This window comes from Protopterus annectens, chromosome 8.part0 (assembly GCF_019279795.1).
Source record: "Protopterus annectens isolate FY-2018-M chromosome 8.part0, PAN1.0, whole genome shotgun sequence".
NCBI classification, from domain to species: domain Eukaryota; kingdom Metazoa; phylum Chordata; order Ceratodontiformes; family Protopteridae; genus Protopterus; species Protopterus annectens.
This window is the reverse complement of record NC_056741.1, coordinates 932947055-932965487: the sequence shown is the minus strand read 5'-3', so window position 1 is coordinate 932965487 and position 18433 is coordinate 932947055. Positions and strand designations below refer to the sequence as shown.

At 37.1% G+C, this 18433-nt stretch overlaps 1 long non-coding RNA gene across 1 annotated transcript in view; it reads right to left on the bottom strand.

The window, feature by feature from the left end:
* The window catches only part of LOC122809163, a 242489-nt gene that overhangs the window by 88925 nt on the left and 135131 nt on the right, over window positions 1–18433 (bottom strand). The window contains exon 3 of the long non-coding RNA XR_006365865.1: window positions 13537–13604. This is a non-coding gene — a long non-coding RNA (uncharacterized LOC122809163). The remainder of the gene's footprint in view (window positions 1–13536; window positions 13605–18433) is intronic.

Below are 18433 nucleotides of genomic sequence, written 5' to 3'. Positions count from 1 at the left end.
TCATCCTGCTGAAACGAACGAATGTTATTGCTGTTATTTCTGCTGCCCCACTTAGAAACAAACTGTGTGTAAGTCACCCAACTGCTATTTATTTGTTGCCCTAGTTGTGAATAAACATCATTGCTTCTGTTGCTGCTCTAGTTAGAAAAAAATATTGTTGCTGTTTATTCCTGCTGTCCTAGTTGCTGTGTGCTATTTATTCCTGCTGCCCTAGTTAGACTGTGCGTCTGTGTGTCTATAAATTGCCCCAGTTATGTATACATGGTGGTTAGGGCTACTCCAGCTCAAACCCTGTACCTTAGGTACAAGGAGCAAGAGCCTGAATTCCCAACCCATACCACCATTTGTTGGCTTGTATAACATTTGGTCTGTTCCTCTTAAATTTGTGGTTATCTAGCAAATTCACTAAATGATAGCCATTTAAGTTTTGTCTTCCTATCTTTAAGGAAAGACATGGCAACAAAAAATGTATTCTACCAACTTTCCAAGATTATACAAACAATGTTTAAAATGTGTCCCTGTTTTTTTGGGCCTTTGCCCCCCCCCCCCTATTAATTTTTGGCTTTTTACAGATTTACTTTGCTGCATAGGTCTTCATGGAGAGAGAAGTTTAATGCTGCTTATACCAGGTATGTTTGTGTTGTTCTTGGCACAGCAGGTACAGTGCTTGCTTTTGATGCAAAAGGCTGTGGGTTCTACTCCCACAGTAAGTAGATGGATTGCTGATACTGTACTATGGTGCAAGTTAAAAGGGAGTGATGCTGCAGTCCTGAGAATGCCCTCTTTTGGCAGAGATGCCTAGTAACTATCAATCTGTTAGCAGTTTGCGATCCATTCCCTGTTGAAATAGTACTAGTTTATTACTTAATGTAACATAGGCAATTTATTCTTCATGGGCAACAGGCACTTTACTTGTAGATGAAACAAATATAAAGTTGTTTGCTAGCAGCGTCTTCATTAGTTACAGATCTCTTTACTGTGGAATTACTTAGCTGGCTCTTACTTCCTCAGAGATTATGCATATTACCTGATACTGGTGGATTATAGAAGTTTCAGTAGACTTTTATGATGGAAATGTTCTGAATTGGGCAGTTTTGTCATTATTGGTTCATTCATTTTGTTTCATTTCTTACTGGAAAAATGTTCTAAAAAAATACATGTTCTTCTAACAAGTGTGCTGTGTTATAAAAGGAATATAATTTAATACAGTCAGGAAGGTGTATGTTTCATGTGCAAGAGGTGTATGATTTGAAAACAGTCCAAAGGTAATCTTGGCCAGATGCATTTTCTTTGGATGTGGGTTTTAATGCTGTTTCAGAGAATGAGTTTCAGGGGCAGAGTCAGAAGTTTTAATGCTAAGTCTATTTTTATTGTGGGACTTTATTGCTTTGTTTAGCAGATATCTTTCTGATATAAAATGTAAAATAAAATCCAAATCATTGTAGAAGTAAAGCAGTATGCACATTAGTGTTTATGGTAAATGAGGCAAAATAGCCAAGCAATGGGACATTGGAATGGCTGCAGTAGGAACTCTGGGGCCATATTTTAGTTGTCTGTTAAGTTTGCATTTAAAAGTTGGCATCCCACAATTCCATTGGAGTGGGTGGGGTTACATAATTATGTATGCAAATTTTATGTTAATCAGTGCACAGATTTGTACCTATTTTTCATGACCTTTGTCCAGATTTTTGATGTTTGCAGGTTGAGAGGTATGAGCCAGACACACACTAGAACATGATCTAAGTCATAAATTTAAATTTATGGTGATAGAGCTAATAAGTAGAAGCAAAAGAATAGGGAATATAAAGAATTATACACAGCAACAGGAAATAAAATGGATAATCAGGATGCAATCAGACAAAGGCATAGGTTTGAATGAAAGAATCTCTATAAAACCTTTTTTAAAAGATAGACCCTTGAAACATTAAATAAATAAGTATGAAATAACTGTCACATTTTATTTGATGAGTCTTAAGATGTGTAATTAACAGTAAGTTTGCGTTTGAACAGTTTTGGCAGTGAATGGATATCACAGTAGATAATTGTTTCAGAATGTATTCTTTTCATATATATATATATATATATATATATATATATATATATATATATATATATATTTATATACATTTTTTATATACATTTTGGAAACAAAGTAGATCTTGAATTATTTAACACTCACAGTGAATTTCCATTGAAGAACTGTGGTGGTGCTGCGGTAGCGTTGTCGCCTCACAGTAAGACGTCCTGTTCGATTCTCAGCTAGAGCGTCTTCTGTGTGGAGACATGCGTGAATGGGCATATCTTCGTTGAAGGCTGTGCATCAGAGCTGGCAACTCGGCATGTAAAAATCTACTGCCAATCATTAGCGGACCGGAGTTCCACTGTGGCGACCCCTAACCGGGATAAGCCGAAAGACACAACAAGTGAATTTCCATTGAAACGTTTGTCTTTGATGCCATCTAGTGGGCAACAATGGTATTTACTGAGATTTTAAAAGTGGTTCTGAAGCCTTTTTGGTGCCTTTTTTCATTTAAATACACTCTGAAAATTGTCATTAGCTGTATGTCTGAAGAAGGGTTTGGTTAAAACCCGAAAGAGCTTACATTGTTTTAAACTACTGCGAAGAATAAAGGACCATACATTAAAGAGCTGTGGTGATACCGGATGTATATTTTTCTAGTATCTTCTCTGCTATTTGCATTGCTGGTACCTTTGCCCTTGAAAATTGCTTTTGGATTTATTGAGTTGCCTTATGTACCAAACAAAGAGAAAGACAATGCACCTGGTTTGGATCGTTTCCTGAGCTGCATAGCTGGAACTGTTAATCCACTGATACTCTATGAGGCAACCGATGATGTAAGTGAAGTGCCCGTAGAACCCTATGATCGAGTGAAGTTGCGGTCTGCATTAGACAAATTAGAAACAGACTTTTTGAAATTGAAATGGCTGCAAACTCAGAGGAGGCATTTTGAAGTCTGTATTCGTTGGAAAATTATACCAAGGGGTCTGAGAGTGTTGAAAATGCCGACGACCAGGACATTATTTCCAGACTTGTTGTTTAAATGGCAGCAATTGAACATAGAGGTAAGCCTCAAGTATATGACTTTGCTCAATTAATTTTTTACACCTGTAGAGGACAGTTTGCATAGTGACATTATTAGACAACAAAAGCTGCTATATGAATGTTTTCCGAAAATAATAGTGGATGGAGCAATTGAAATGTTACTGGACAATGTTCTGTTGTATGAGAAGTGGTTGCTTGTTCAGAAATGGAACAAATTGAGGAGGGATACTGAAGATTTTTCATTGGGCAATGTCTTCACTTGGCCCAGAACAGACTTTAATTATCGTAATAATAATGATGAAGTTAATAGATTAACTGTGCCTAGAGATTTTGATTTTGCAGGTGTGGGAGAACCACACAATTCTCAAAGTAATGTTGTTCATACTGCAACAGTTAATACTATTAAGGGGCCATTTATTGGTAAGGACCCCAGTGCCAATAGGATGATTGTGAAAGAAGTAGGTGTTGATGAGGGTAAAAGTACAGCATGAATGAGTTCTGTAGGTACAGGGAATGATAGGAGTATGAATACCATTTCCAGTAGACAGAATTTAGAACCAGTAGTAAGGAGAAAAACAAATAATGTAATGGATTCACATATTGGTGAACCCAGTGGGATGGATAGTGATATCGCCCAGCGCCCTTTCCCCATCTCTGCTATGCCCAGAGGAGGCAGGAGAACAAGGTCGATGAGCAGAGGCAGGCAGAAAAAGAAGTTATCACAGACTTTCAAACCAATCAGAATCTCAAGAAAATGTGGGAGAGGACTTTGATTCATTAGTTTATAATATATCACCTCGCAGACTTTCTATAGATGAGTTAAGGATTGACGTTCGTTCCAACTAGTACAAGTGTCATCACAGATACTATAGTGGACTTCAGATTGTTTATAAGGAATTTGTGCCTTAAATTAGAGTTCACCAATAGGTGTGATGTGTCTAGATCTGAACAGTTCAAGAAACCCAGTGTCGATGTCCCAGGAATTCCACCATTGGTAGCTGCTTTTAGTAAATTAGTAGAGAACGATTTACATGAAATGGCTACCAAGGATAAAAGAAGTAGGATCAGAGGGAATTTGACTTTTTGTCAAAGGAAAGCTTTAATCGGGATAAGGAATGATCATTCCATCACTATCAGACCTGCTGACAAGGGAGGTTGTCTGGTAGTGATGGATACTGAATTTTATGATCAGGCCATGAAGAGGATGCTTGGGAATGAACAGTTTTATTGTGCAATTGAACAGGACACTATTAGTAATCATGTATATAGGATACATGGGATGTTGGATGATCTACTCAAGAGTCACGTCATCACTGAGGAATTATATGAGTATCTGTTTGTTAGTGACCCCATTTTACCTGTAATTCAGGGCCTTCCTAAGATCCATAAGGATGGGCATGTCCGACTATGAGGCCTATTGTTGCAGGTAGGCGGTGGTCAATGGAACCTTTTTCTATTGACGTTGAGAGGTTTTTGTGTCCAGTTGTGGATACTAACCCCTATATACTAAATGATACTAAACAATCCATTTTGGATTTGCATGAGTGTATGAGGACAGTATCAACTCAATGCCCTTTTATAATGGTAATGTTAGATGTCCATTCCTTATTTACTGTGATTCCAAAAGAGAAAGGTGTTGAGAGAATCCATGATTACTTGAAACATCACACTGAATTCAGTGGTCCCAGGATGGACCTTTTGGTTCTATTTCTAGAGATGGTATTAGAGAACAATGTTTTTGTTTTGGTTCACAAAGTTACCTACAGAAGGATGGCATAGCTATGGGCACATCTTGTGCCAATAGCTACGCCAACCTGTTTATGGCTGCATGAGAAGCAGAATGTTTGTTTAAATTAGATGAGTTCTCTTTAAATATTCCTTTTTACAGGCATTTTATGGACGATATCTTCCTCATTTGGAAAGATACGGAAGAGAAAATGGTTGTATTCATGGATCGTGTTAATGGGTTAACCCCATATTTGAAATTTAGTCATGAATTCTCTGACAGATGGATATCTTTTCTTGATGTCTATGTAGAGAGATTAACGAAAATGGTTTTCTGAATACAGGTGTATTTAGGAAAGCATGCCACCGGAATGCCCTTCTACACTGACATAGTATGCACCCTGGGTATATGTTTAGGAATATAGTGAGGGGTCAAGTTATGAGAGCCTCACAGAATAATCCCTCAGATATAGGTTCTGATATTGCACTTAATGATTTATGTAATAGATTTAGGGAAAGAGCTTATAAAGAGGAAGATATAGTGAAGGGCATGTCTGGCCTTTCGGCATTAAGAATGGGTAGACCCAGCCCATACTTTTCAGATTTAGTAAGAGATGAGGCAAATAGTGTTCAGCAGGAGATGGTAGCTACACCTAACTAAAGTGTTGAGATTAGAGTCCCATTGTTCTATACCCAGGATGTAGGGAATATCAAGGATTCAATTAGAGCCCATTGGGAGATGTTGACAGTGGATCCTGATATTAGAAAAGTAATAGGGGAAACCCTGCAGTTTTTATATAAGAGGAAACCTAATTTGAGGATGTTATTGTGTCGTCCCAAACAAAGTAGAGGTAGCCATGAGCAGATAGGGACATTACTTTGCAATCAATGTACTTTTTGCAGGTATAGTGATTCCAGTACTACATTCACACATCCTAATAATGGTATGAAGTATGAGTTTAGAGTCACCGCTAGCTGTATGTCAGAACATGTAGTATACCTTGCATCCTGTTTAGCATGTGGGGCGTTCTATGTTGGAAAAACGGACAGAAGGCTACGGAATAGAATTAGGGAACACCTCTATCAAATTAGGATTAGATCCACTGTCAACACTCTATCTAGACACATTAATTGCACTTATAATACTCAGGAAATTAGTTTCAGAGTTATGGAAGTCACCCCCTTTAGTTTTAGAGGAGGGGATATAAGGAATAGAATTGAGATGCAAGAAGCAAAGTGGATTATTATGATGAGGGCTGATACCATCCCTGGTTTGAATGATAAGATGCCACTGAAGCCCTTTCTCAAATCTTGAGGGCTGAGATAGTAGTGTCATTCCTACTCCCCTTTTTATAATACCCTTAGACACTGAGTTCACTTATAGGATAATATGTTTATATTTTTATTGACATGCATTAACATGATGAATTCTTTGGAGTTTTATGGGGGGGTGGTTAGGTTTAGGAGTTAGGGCTTTATTCATGTTATGAGACATTGGTAAAGTTTTAATATTGTTTTTTAGATACCTATGATGTTTTTAATGAACTGGTATATCAATGTCTGTACTGATGCATTAATGTGTTATTTGTGATATTTATTCTGTTTTGCAGTAAGCTGTCACTTTAATTAGTAGAGTGTTTTTTGGCGCCTTTTTCTATTTATAATGATGTATAGCTGTGCTTGTTTGTATATGGTCTGAAGAAGCCCTATCAGGGTGAAAGCGCTTACCACTGTTCTTGTTGTTTGAATAAAGTGAGGTTTTAAGGAAGATACTGGCTCTCAGTGGATGACTTTTTACAGTTACATCCTTTGTTCGTCTCGACACCTTGGTATCATTATTTTATTTGTTACTGGAATGTGTTTGGTGTGCGGGGCGTTTACTCCTTGGGTAACAACTTTTTGGATGTGTTTAAAAATGACATGATGTGAATGCTTACTATGTCATTCATTGCTTGCAAGCATTACTTATTTACAAAATAATTATGCTCTGCATTGCATGTCTTTCTCCAAACATGTCTTTATTACTGCAATTCCTTTTGTCGCCATATACAGCTTAATGGCAGATGATGGCTTCCATAAATCATTTCTCACCGTGTGGCATGATGCAAGATCTTCAGAAAGTGTGCTAGGGCCTCTGTTATGACACTTTCTTGTGTTTTATTGCTGTGGAATTGCAGTTGTTACTGTATCCTGTCATTCCATGTGGGCATGCCAAGTATAACAATGTATGAGATGAGTGCCATTCACCAACGGAAAACGTGAAATCATGAAATGTCATCCAATCTCTGTCGCCATTTGTCACTTATGCATGTTGAGTATTATTATATTACCATTTAGCATTTACATGACTATTCAACACACACTTGTCTACTACATGTTTATAGCTGATAAACCCCTTTCCTATGGCTGCCAATAGTAGTCATTTGCAAAAACATGCCCCTTTCTGATGTGCAGGAAACAACAGCTGTAATGCTCATTTCTTCTTGTGTATGCTTGCTGAGATGGAGAATACAGCAGTGGTGTTGGCTAGCATACATAAATTCCCTGTATGTACATCTCATATACAATAATTGCAGTCTATGCATTTATCCCATAATGTATCTTCTGTTCTTGCTGTTATCGCAATTCAGCATTTTATTAACATGTATATCACATTAACTCCCCTTTGTTACACTGTAGCTTTATGTCCCTATCGCATCCTTTAACATGTTCATTTTTATTTATGTGTATAAGTCAAATATTGCCATTGAGATTAATTATTACATCAATATGGCAGTATTTATGTTACAAATGTTTTTTGACACTTCAGCACATTTGCCTGCAGTATCTGAGTATACTTTCCCAATTTCCCCTCCCATCTTAATACAACTATTATCTACAGTGCAACTATTATTTGTGTACTGTTCACCCATTTCAATTCCCCTCCTTCAGCGTTCTTTCGCTGTACTTACACTTACTACTTGTGGCTACAAAGTCTGCTCCTATATTAGGTTTGCTTATAAGAAAGCAGTTTGTTTACATTCTGTGCTCATGCATGCAAGCACCTTTCCATGGCCACTAACACTATTGCTGGCCACGAAAAGGTGCTTGCAAACATGTAGGCACTATTAGCTGCACGCATATTTGACTAGCGCTGCTGCTCTTCATGCTAGCATATTAAAATTGTGTAGTCTTAGTGCAAAGCCTACCTGATTGTTAATGAATGAAAGGGTATGTCTTCATTAGTGTATAAAGTATGTCTTGATAGTACAGAAACTTGATATAGTCAGGCATGGCAGTTGGTTTTGCTTTGAAATCCAGGCTCAGGGTGTAAAGTCCTTTTTCACTGATGAACAATAGAATAATTTGAGATAGGTAGCAATAACAGTATGGATCTATTGCACAGAATATGTCATTTCTTGCAGTAAGATTTTGAAACTCCCTTACATATGATATGGTTTCCTCAGTTCATAACCATATGTTACATAGCTTTAAACAAATAGTTTTACTTTTGCTTGAAAGTTTTGTTAAGAGCATTCTACCTCATCACTACATGGTACTAAGGATTCTGTATTCTTTTATATACATTTTAATGTGCAGTACAAGCTCTGAGGTTTTATCCACCAAGGAGCTGTAATAATTCTTCATTAACAGGCGCAACACTAAGAAAGCATAACCAGTTATGCACATTTTTATCTTCAATCATTGTCATCTTTATTTACTTATTTATTTTATTTTATTTATTTATTTAACATTTGTTAACTGGGAAAGTCCGATTTGGAATGAAGCCAATTTTCAGCGGAGGCCCAGGGAGAAAGGCTCCACATTTATTGTAAATAGTATTGTGCTGTGCTGCACATATGCCTTAAGATTCTTTAAAAAATACCATACTTCGAAGTGTAAGCACTATAATCTTTTTCACTAGTTATCTTAGTGTTTATATATATATATATATATACATATATATATATATATATATATATATATATATATATATATATATATATATATATATATACAGGTGTAGGTTAGAAGATCGACAGATGAGCGGGCGCCAGATGATCGACACTCGGAAGACCGACGCCACGGATGAAAACTCCGATGCCAGGGATAGTGAGTTGGAAAGAAGGCTGTGTGAGTATGCGGTGGTGACGGACGTTAGGGTGCGACTAAGGTAAGTGTGGATAGTGACAGTCTGTGGGGATAGGGGTGGGTTAAGTGAGTTAGGGTTAGGGCGCGGGTTGGGTAGGTGTGCGGTAGTGGTATTTTTTGGGTTAGGGGCGGGTTAAGTGAGTTAGGGTTAGGGCGCGGGTTAGGTAAGCGTGCGGTAGTGGCAGTTTTTTGGGTTAGGCGGTTAAGTGAGTTAGGGTTAGGGCGCGGGTTATGTAAGTGTGCGGTAGTGGTATTTTTTGGGTTAGAGGTGGGTTAAGTGAGTTAGGGTTAGGGCGCGGGTTAGCTGAGTGTGCGATAGTGACGGACCTTAGGGTAAGGGTTTGGGTTAGGGTTGGACGTAGTTGTGTGTGTGAGGTTTAGTGTGGGTTTGTGAGGATTTTGGTGTGCTTGTGTTCTGTGTGTGGTTTTTGGATAAGGGGATGTGTTTTATTAGTTGATTGTTGTTATTGTGGTGTGTGCAGTGTGTGGGGTTTCGTGTTTGTGGACCGTCGGTTACTTGTTTGTCGGGCATGTGAGGTGTCGTGTTTATGGTTTGTCGATAATGTGGTGTCGATGTTTTTGTTGTCGGTGAGAGTGGCTGTCGATCTTATAACCTAGAACCATATATACACACACACACACACATATACATACAAGGTTTTCAGCTTCATACCATCTTGTCATCACATTTGCAATGCTTCCAGTTTTTTCAGTGGAGCATTTACATGCTGAATAAACTACTACATCTCCATGGTAAGGGCAGCACTATGGTGTAGTTGTTAGTGTTGCCATCTCACAGCAAGAGGTTCTCCAGTTTGACTCTCAACTGGAGTGCCTTCTGTGCAGTCTGCATAACCTCCTCGTGTTCATTTTGGTTTCATCCCACATTCAAAAGGTATGCAATAGGTGGATTGGACACTCTGAATTGGCCATAGGTATGAGTGTGTGTGGTGGACCCTCTGAGGAGGGTTGGGCCTTCGGCTAGCTACCTGAGCCTTTAAAACCTGTAAATGCTACAGAAACAGTGAGCACTGAACTGTACCACATGGTGAGTAAATGAGAGAGAGAGATGTCCATGGTAGACATTAGAACAGCTCAAGTCTCAAAACTGCATCTTTTTCAGTAGTTGAGAACTATCACCACCTTAGTTAGAGGTAGTTTAAGGAAAATATTGACCACACATAATAAAGAATATCAAAGAAGTGAACATGTATAACCTTATAGTCATAATTCCTGTGTTTAGTGCATCACATGTAGTTTTACAGCAATAATTATTCTTAGTTCGTAGTTTCATTTTTATCATTTGTCAGTTCTTAGCTGCACTCCAAAACATGCTTTGGCATACTAAAAAATGGTATTGCTTCATTCACACTGTGAACTCCCTTTCCAATGAAGCACACATTTTAACTGTAATTTTATTCTTATCATAGATTGACAAAAAGACTATAAATATTTTGAGAAAATGTTTTAATATATTATATGTATTTGGGTCTATATCACAAAATCGAATGTTGTGAATGCCGAATACTGGAAGGCCGAACCTGGTAAGTCGAAAGTTGAGAATGTCGAAGCTGCGGAAACCCAAATTCTTTCCCAGGGAAAGAATTCAGTTGGCTGTTTCTGTGGCTTTGGCATTCTCGGACCGGGTCAAGGTAAGTGTACGAATGGGTAGTGACGGACTTTAGGGTTAGGGTGCGGGTCAGGTAAGTGTGCGATAGTGACGGACTTTAGGGTTAGGGCGCAGGTCAGGTAAGTGTGCAGTAGTGACGGACTTTAGGGTTAGGGTGCGGGTCAGGTAAGTGTGCAGTAGTGACAGACTTTAGGGTTACGGCTGGGTTAAGGTTAGTGCATAGATAGTGGTGTATGTTAGGTTTAGTGTAGGTTTTGAAGGTGTTTGGTGTGATTGTGTTATGTGTGTGTTTTTTGGAACAGCAAATTTTTTCCCTGGGAAAAAAATTTGCTGTTTTGAAGTGTCGATGTTATCCAGATTTGATCTTCCAAATTCGAACTTATGGTGTTCAACATTTTGAAAGTTCAATTTCGTGATATTGACCCTAAGTATTTCTATTTTTACTTTATGTATTTGCATGTTCAACAGCATTCTAAAGACATGCGTCTATAGCATTTCTCCCTGGGCCTCCACTGAAAATAGGCTCAGTCCTATTCGAACTTTCCTGATCAACAAATGTTTAATAAAATAAATAAATAAAATAAATGTTATTGAATGTGGACTTGTCAACAAATAATTTTAATCCATGATCCAAGTTATAAATCACACAAAGCAGTACATACTCAAATGTAGTACATGACATGCAGCTGATAATTTGTTTTAGAATTTAAAAGAAAAAAAATCATTAATTAAATTATTGTTGGGGGTGGGGTCAACATGATGGTTATGGTTAAGGCCTTTACTTCACAAACAAGAGGTGCAGAGTTTGATTCTCACAAAGAGAACTTGGCTAGGCTTGAAAAGGTCCACAAGTGCTACAAGCCTAGTACTTACCTATGAATCAATGAACCTATGCAAAATAAATACATTTGATAAGTAAATATGTACTGATTAAGCAGTTTTAATCTAAAGTACTGACCAAAGAAAATGATTGCCTAAAAAGAGTCTTTAATGGGCATGAATGAATGAAATAACAAATAAAAAAATTGTCAAGTAAAGCATTAAAAAGTATATCACCTAACAGCTCTAAATCCCTTACAAAATTATCTTAGGTTAAGCAGTCAGTCAATGTTTCTCTGAATATAGCATAGCTTTTTCAGAGAGAAGTAAATTCCAAGATGTTGGCATAGACTTAAGAGAAGTTTTTTTTCTCTCTCTCCATTCCAAATGGGGGTCCCTTAATAGTAAGGGGTCCTTGATAGTAAGGGGTCCTTGATTCAGTGACCATAGGGAGTACATACTGGTTTTGATTGTTAAGGTAAAGGCTTGGTGGGAGGGAGCAGTAAGCTATTTGCAACAGCTTAAGGACTAATGAGGCCAGCAGAAAGATAGTTATAGCAGTAACCTATAGCTAGTTGGCATTTAACAACAAGATGTAGCGATGCTCACAGCGACAACAGCAAATGCGATTTACAATATGTTGTAGAATTCCTGTGTTATAGGAAGAGTTTAGGGCTACTTCTGAGAGTGGATATTCTAACGTTAGTAGTAGGAATTTAATGTGGTTTTAGTTTCAGAGTATAGTAGGATGATAATTTATAACAAAACTCTAATCATCTTCATTATATTATATACACAAGATCCAGCTTACACTCTGAAAATAGGCACATTGTCTAGCAAAAAACATAGATATTTGGGTTGGTACGCCTGCATGTAAATAGTGTTAACAGGATCCATTACCTTTATAGATGTACACTCATTAAGCTTTGTGGTTTGCCAAAGACCACAGTGTTAGTTTTACATTTTGCAAACTGCAAGTTTGACTACATGCAGCCACTACCAAATACTATAAAAGTCTTTTATATTGGGCAGTTAAAGCAACCATTTTAGATTTTTGCAAAAGAAGGCTATCTATATATATCATAACTGGAATCTGTGGAAGACGTTTTGTGAACTAATTCATAAAATGAGGGAATAAGACAAAGACCATTACTGAGCATGGTGGTACCCCAAGGTACAGTTACTGGACATGCTTATCACCACCTGTCATATACAGCCAATGTGACAGTGAAGCATATGGAGTTTGTAGCTTTAAATATGTTAATGCCTAATAACAAGAAGTGTGTGTCATATGATACATTTCTTTCTAGAAGGACTCATCACAAAGACCTTGTGGAAGTATGAAGCATGTCCACATTGTCCATGTTTATATTGAGCATCCTGATACTCATTCAAATCCTGTGTGTGTCAGAAGTAAAAAACACAATCTTTTGTTAAGGTGTGTGATTAAGCACAGAAAAGTATAACAATTAATAAAATGGTTCTAATGTAATCAAAATGAATGTCATTGTTCTATGGCAGTTTAGCAATTTTTTTTGTTTTCACTGTTGTTTCCCCACAGCAGATCATCAGCTGCTCCCTGGGTCTCTCCTCATTCACAGGGTCTGTTAAACCTGAACCCATTTAGATACCTCCTGACTAACTGTAGATCATGTTTTGGATCAGTGAGGAGATTCAGACATCCTACAGCAATGTCATGCAGCTACTGAGGAGATTTTTTATCTAAGCCCCACCCCCCCTTGACCAGACCAAGGGAAAGGTATGCAGTGGGTTACAATGACATTATCTCAAGACTTAGCCACAGCTGTTCAATATTGTTGATTCAGCTTGTAGCAAGAACTGAAAGAACTGGACTGAATTAAGGCTGAACATAATATTTCTAACTTATTAAATGTGTTATTGAGAAGTACAGGTACATTTTTTGGTTTACAAAGCTGAAGACAAAATATACATGAGATACTACTATTGCTCAGTGTTAAAATTAGAAAACCAATGAATTTAGTCCAGTACATCTCTAACAGTAGTGCATGACAGATAAGGATACAGAACTCTTATCTGGGTTATAGTACAACCATTTAAAACCTGCATGACTAGACATACAATATTTCTCAAATGAGATTGTATGACATATTTTTATTTCTGCGATGAATATTTATTCCAGGTTTACCTGTTCAGTTATCTACTGAGCGAATTGAAAGTAGCTGCATACACTGCTGCGGTTCCTTATCTTGAATTCTGAAGAAAAAAAAAACAAGATTTATGTTTTATTTATTTACTTGTCCTGATCATGAATTCTGGAAAAAAACAAACTATGCTCATTTGCTTACTTATTTGTGTGTTTCTCATTTTATCCAGGTCACTTTGTTTCATCGAACTGATTTACTTATTGCATATAAGTTTACACCACTTATGAAAGGAAGCACAAATGGCATGCCTGCACAACTCAGCTCTCAATTAATATCCAGTCTCCTACCTGTGCTACTGTTTCATCATTATGGAAGTCTGTAAGTGGTGACTTCAAGTTGCAGTCAAGGAAATGTGTCAGTGGATCAATAACACTTTAATTCAGTAGTGATCTAATGAAAAAAGGCGGCCAAAACAACTTTTGCCTACAGCTGATCGTTTCTTTTTTTCTCCATTGTTGTGTGACCTTGGAAGAGAGATATTTAAGTCTGGGGTGGTGTGGAGGATGTCCAAATGGGAGGTTGCCCCACAAAATGCAACTTTCTTTTCAGTTTTGCTGAAAGTTGTTTCAGACCTTTTTTTTTTTTTTTTTTTTTTGTGGATCAGTAATCAATTACATTTTTAGCAATCTATTGACATGAAGCTGCAGTCATTTGAATATTTTTGTCTATATGAGCACTCCACAGCTTCCAATGTACAGTTAAATAGAGCTGTCAATCAGTACATGTATTTGTGCCCTTGGTTACCATTATTATGTTCAGTCGCAATTCTAGTCTTTCAAAAGTGCACTTATAACTCAATGGATTACACACATTCTTCTTCCATGTTTTCAAATATATGCCTCTCTTGGCTCTTGAAATGAGGAAAGTGTGGTAATTCTAGGAAAATATTTCATTTACAAATGTTTAACAATGACAAGTTTCCATAACTTTTTTAATGAAAGACATTTTGAGTGTAGTTGAATTCAATGTTGTAGGAAATGGTAATAAATCTGATGTTTGAATGTATTCTTATATATTGCAAGCAAAGGGCAATAAAAAAAAATAACAGGCAGTTTCCCACCTTTCTTAATAATGCAGTTATAGTTATTCGTAAGATAATCTTCGTTTAGAATGAAAATATAGCTACATTATAGCCTAAGTCATCTTCTTCCAAAATGTCTGTACATATATTTGACAATAACTGCTAGACATAGTAGATCTTTAGTGTTAGCTTAGGTTTAGAATGAGATCTAGTGTTAGTAAAGTAATAGTAACAGATTTTTTGTATCGCAAAGAAACATAGAATGAATAACTCATTCTCTTTGTATTCCTCCTAAGTTACCTTTCATTTGCTGAGTAGAAAGTAGAATGCCTCTATTATTAATCTTTCAATTCTGTGAGATATATTTGCAATCAGCATACCTTTAAAAATTGCAAATCAAGTAACAATTTAGTTAAACATCCTTTCCATTAAATTATATTCCTGCTCTAGCACAGGGTAATCATTATTATTATTATCTTTCTTTTAGGGTGGATAGTCTTCAGTCTTATTTTAATGTAAGCAAGCTCCTGCTTTACTCAAAAAAGTAATGTCATTTTTTTACAGTTATGCAATCCCATCTTCTCTCAGTTATAACAAAAATATATGTTTGCGTCTGTAGGCATAATTAATATTTCAGATTTTGATATCCATTCGGACAGAGTGGCAGTTGCAGGACCTGATCTGCATTGAAGTGTCAACTGCATAATACATATTCAAGGGTTGTTCCTTGATCAATATATGTAACAGATACAAGAAACTATAGTTTCAGATAGGGCTAATAATTTCTTGTATGAAATGACACACATGGCCATCACATAAACAGCTTGATTAATGTTAAAAAAAAAAATAATAAAAGAGGTCGAGTGCCTGTTGATTTACTTACTGCATATAAGTTTATATTTTTTTGTAAAAGAAAGTGCAAATGGAATACCTGCCCTTAAAATAAATGCATTTTTGTCTGGAACGTTCAGGTGCAGCATATAAAAAAACTACTTTTGTTACTATTTAAGGACATGTTTTTGTCAGTGCCAGTGTTTAAATGACTGGCTACAGTGTTAGCTAAAACTAGCAGCATGAAATATTTCACCAAAGTGCAAAACAGTACAATTATATTTTGGAGTGTACAGCAAAAAGGTGTGTTTATAATATACTCCATGCATGCACCTTTTGTTACCAGTAATTGAAGTTAGTAGTTATAAAGATATTTTTGTTTTTAAATTAAGGTCACATTTAATTTGTCTTAGTTTCATGTAGTTGCTTATACGTCCCCTTAACATTTTAGTTGCTTAGGTGATGTCACACTGTCATTATGGCATATCCTTTTATAATTCAGACATTTTATACTTAATGTCACCTGTGCTATTGACTATATGATATTTGGAAGTAGATACATATGTTAAGCTTTATGTTTGTTTAGCCTACTTTTACATGGGAATTGTCTTCTTGCGTTAGCAAAATGATCACATGCAATGCCCTGTAAGGTGATATAGATGGCTATGTGATGGACAGTATAATAAACCAAGAAGTGAAGGTTAAGTGCATGTTTCTCATCAGCATGCAGCAGTCTGATATATTTTGTAACAGGTGTCAGAAATGAAAGTGCATGCCAGTTTTTGAGGAACAAAATATAGAAAGATAAGAAGAGGGCATGAACCCTGGTGAGAAGAACAAATATCATATGATAATACATTACACAGATATTCTAATGGTAAAAAAATATCCACTAAATGGTCTAAAAATAAAAGCAATTCTTAGTTAAAATGTGTGAGGAGTAAGGTAAAGCAACGTGTGAGGAGTAAGGTAAAGCAACGTGTGAGGAGTAAGGTAAAGCAATGTGTGTGGAGAAAGGTAAAGCAACTTCAGTAACTTCTACAACTTTGCCATCTACTGTATTCCTGACCTCATGCTGCACAGGAAGCTTTAATACTAAACCTTTACTGTAGAATCACAGAATCAGTAAGATAAGATTAGTAGTAAAATATATACCAAGAAAGTGATACTACCTAGCATTTAAAAATATCTCTAGCCTTAAAAAACAGATTAATTAATGCACAAAAAACATAGCAACCTTATTAAATGCACCATGTCAAAATATGAAAGCAGCTGCTAGTGGCAAATGTTGAAAGTTACAAGAAAGTTTTCTTTTGTTACACCAATTTTCATCAAACATTTTCACATGGGAAAGAGTAGTGGAAGTTAGGTTAAGAAGGGAGGTGATGATTAGTGAGCAGCAGTATGGTTTTTATGCCAGGAAAGAGCACTACAGAAGAAATGCTTGCTCTGAGGGTGTTGATGTAGAAGTATAGAGAAGGTCAGAAGGAGTTGCATTGTGTCTTTGTGGACTTAGAGAAAGCATATGACAGGGTGCCTAGAGAGGAGTCGTTGCATTGTATGAGGAAGTCGGGAGTGGCAGAGAAGTATGCAAGGGTGGTACAGGATATGTACGAGGGTAGTGCCACAGTGGTGAGGTCTGCAGTAGGAGTGATGGATGCATTTAAGGTGGAGGTAGGATTACAAGGATCAGCTCTGAGCCCTTTCTTATTTGCAAGGGTGATGGACAAATTGACAGACAGAATCAGACACGAGTCCCTGTGGACTATGATGTTTGCAGATGACACAGTGATATGTAATGAGAGTAGACAACAGGTTGAGGAGACCCTGGAGATATGCTCTAGAGAGTAGAGAAATGAAGGTCAGCAGGACTAAAATAGAATATATGTGTGTGAATGAGAGGGAGGCTAGAGGAATGGTGAGGATGCAGGGAGTAGAGTTGGTGAAAGTGGCTGAATTTAAATACTTGGGATCAACATTTAAGAGTAATGGTGAGTGTGGAAGGGAGGTGAAGCAGAGAGTACAGGCAGGGTGGAGTGGGTGGAGAAGAGTGTCAGGATATTAGAGGGTCCACTCAGGTTCAATGGTTTGGAGACAAAGCCATAGAGGCAAGATTGCTTTGGTTTGGACATGTTCTGAGGAGGGATGCTGGGTATGTTGGGAAAAGGATCCTAAGGATGGAGCTGCCATATAAGAGGAAAAGAGGAAGCTCTAAGATAAGGTTTATGGATGTGGTGAGAGAGGACATGCAGGTAGTTGGTGTGACAGAGGAAGATGCAGAGGACAGGAAGAAATGGAAACAGATGATCCACTGTGGCAACCCTTGAAGGGAACAGCCGAAAGAAGATGATGATGATTTGGGAAATTACATTTCTCGACAGAAATGCATAGTGATAGCTGTACAGATCATGAAGTAGAAACTTACAGATAGCTTGCTGAAAATTTGAGTTGGTATTAGAAGTTATATATCTTTATTGCTGTTTACTTTTCTGTTAATCTGATATTTAAAAAAAAATCAGACTTTCAGTTTTACAGTTTAATTTTAAGCTGGACCTCTTTGATTATTTGCAATGTGCTACAATCAAAATACTGCAGTTTTGTTTTTATAAAGCACTTAATGAAAGTATAGTTGCGATCTTCAACATTTGATAGCAGTCTGCTTTCAAACTTTTATACAGAGTAATTACTAACATTAGTACTTTCTGCTTGAATGACAAAACATTTGCACTTTAGGTGGCATGATAGCAGAAGAAGTGACCGAACTCCAGTTTCTGTAAAGGAGCTTCATAACTCCTCAAGTCACATAGGTTAATGAGGAATCACGGAGTCCTGCAGTCTACTCCAAATGCATTGACTGTCACCGCATGCTGCAATGCTTCTGCTCTGGCAATGGTCATCATTTAAAGCTCTCAAAGTAGTGTCTTGGCCTATTTTACCTAGAGGGTCTTTGCTATATGGGAACAGCTCCACTTGCATCATGATAAAATGTTGCAGATGATACTTGGCTGAAAAGTAATGTACCTGCT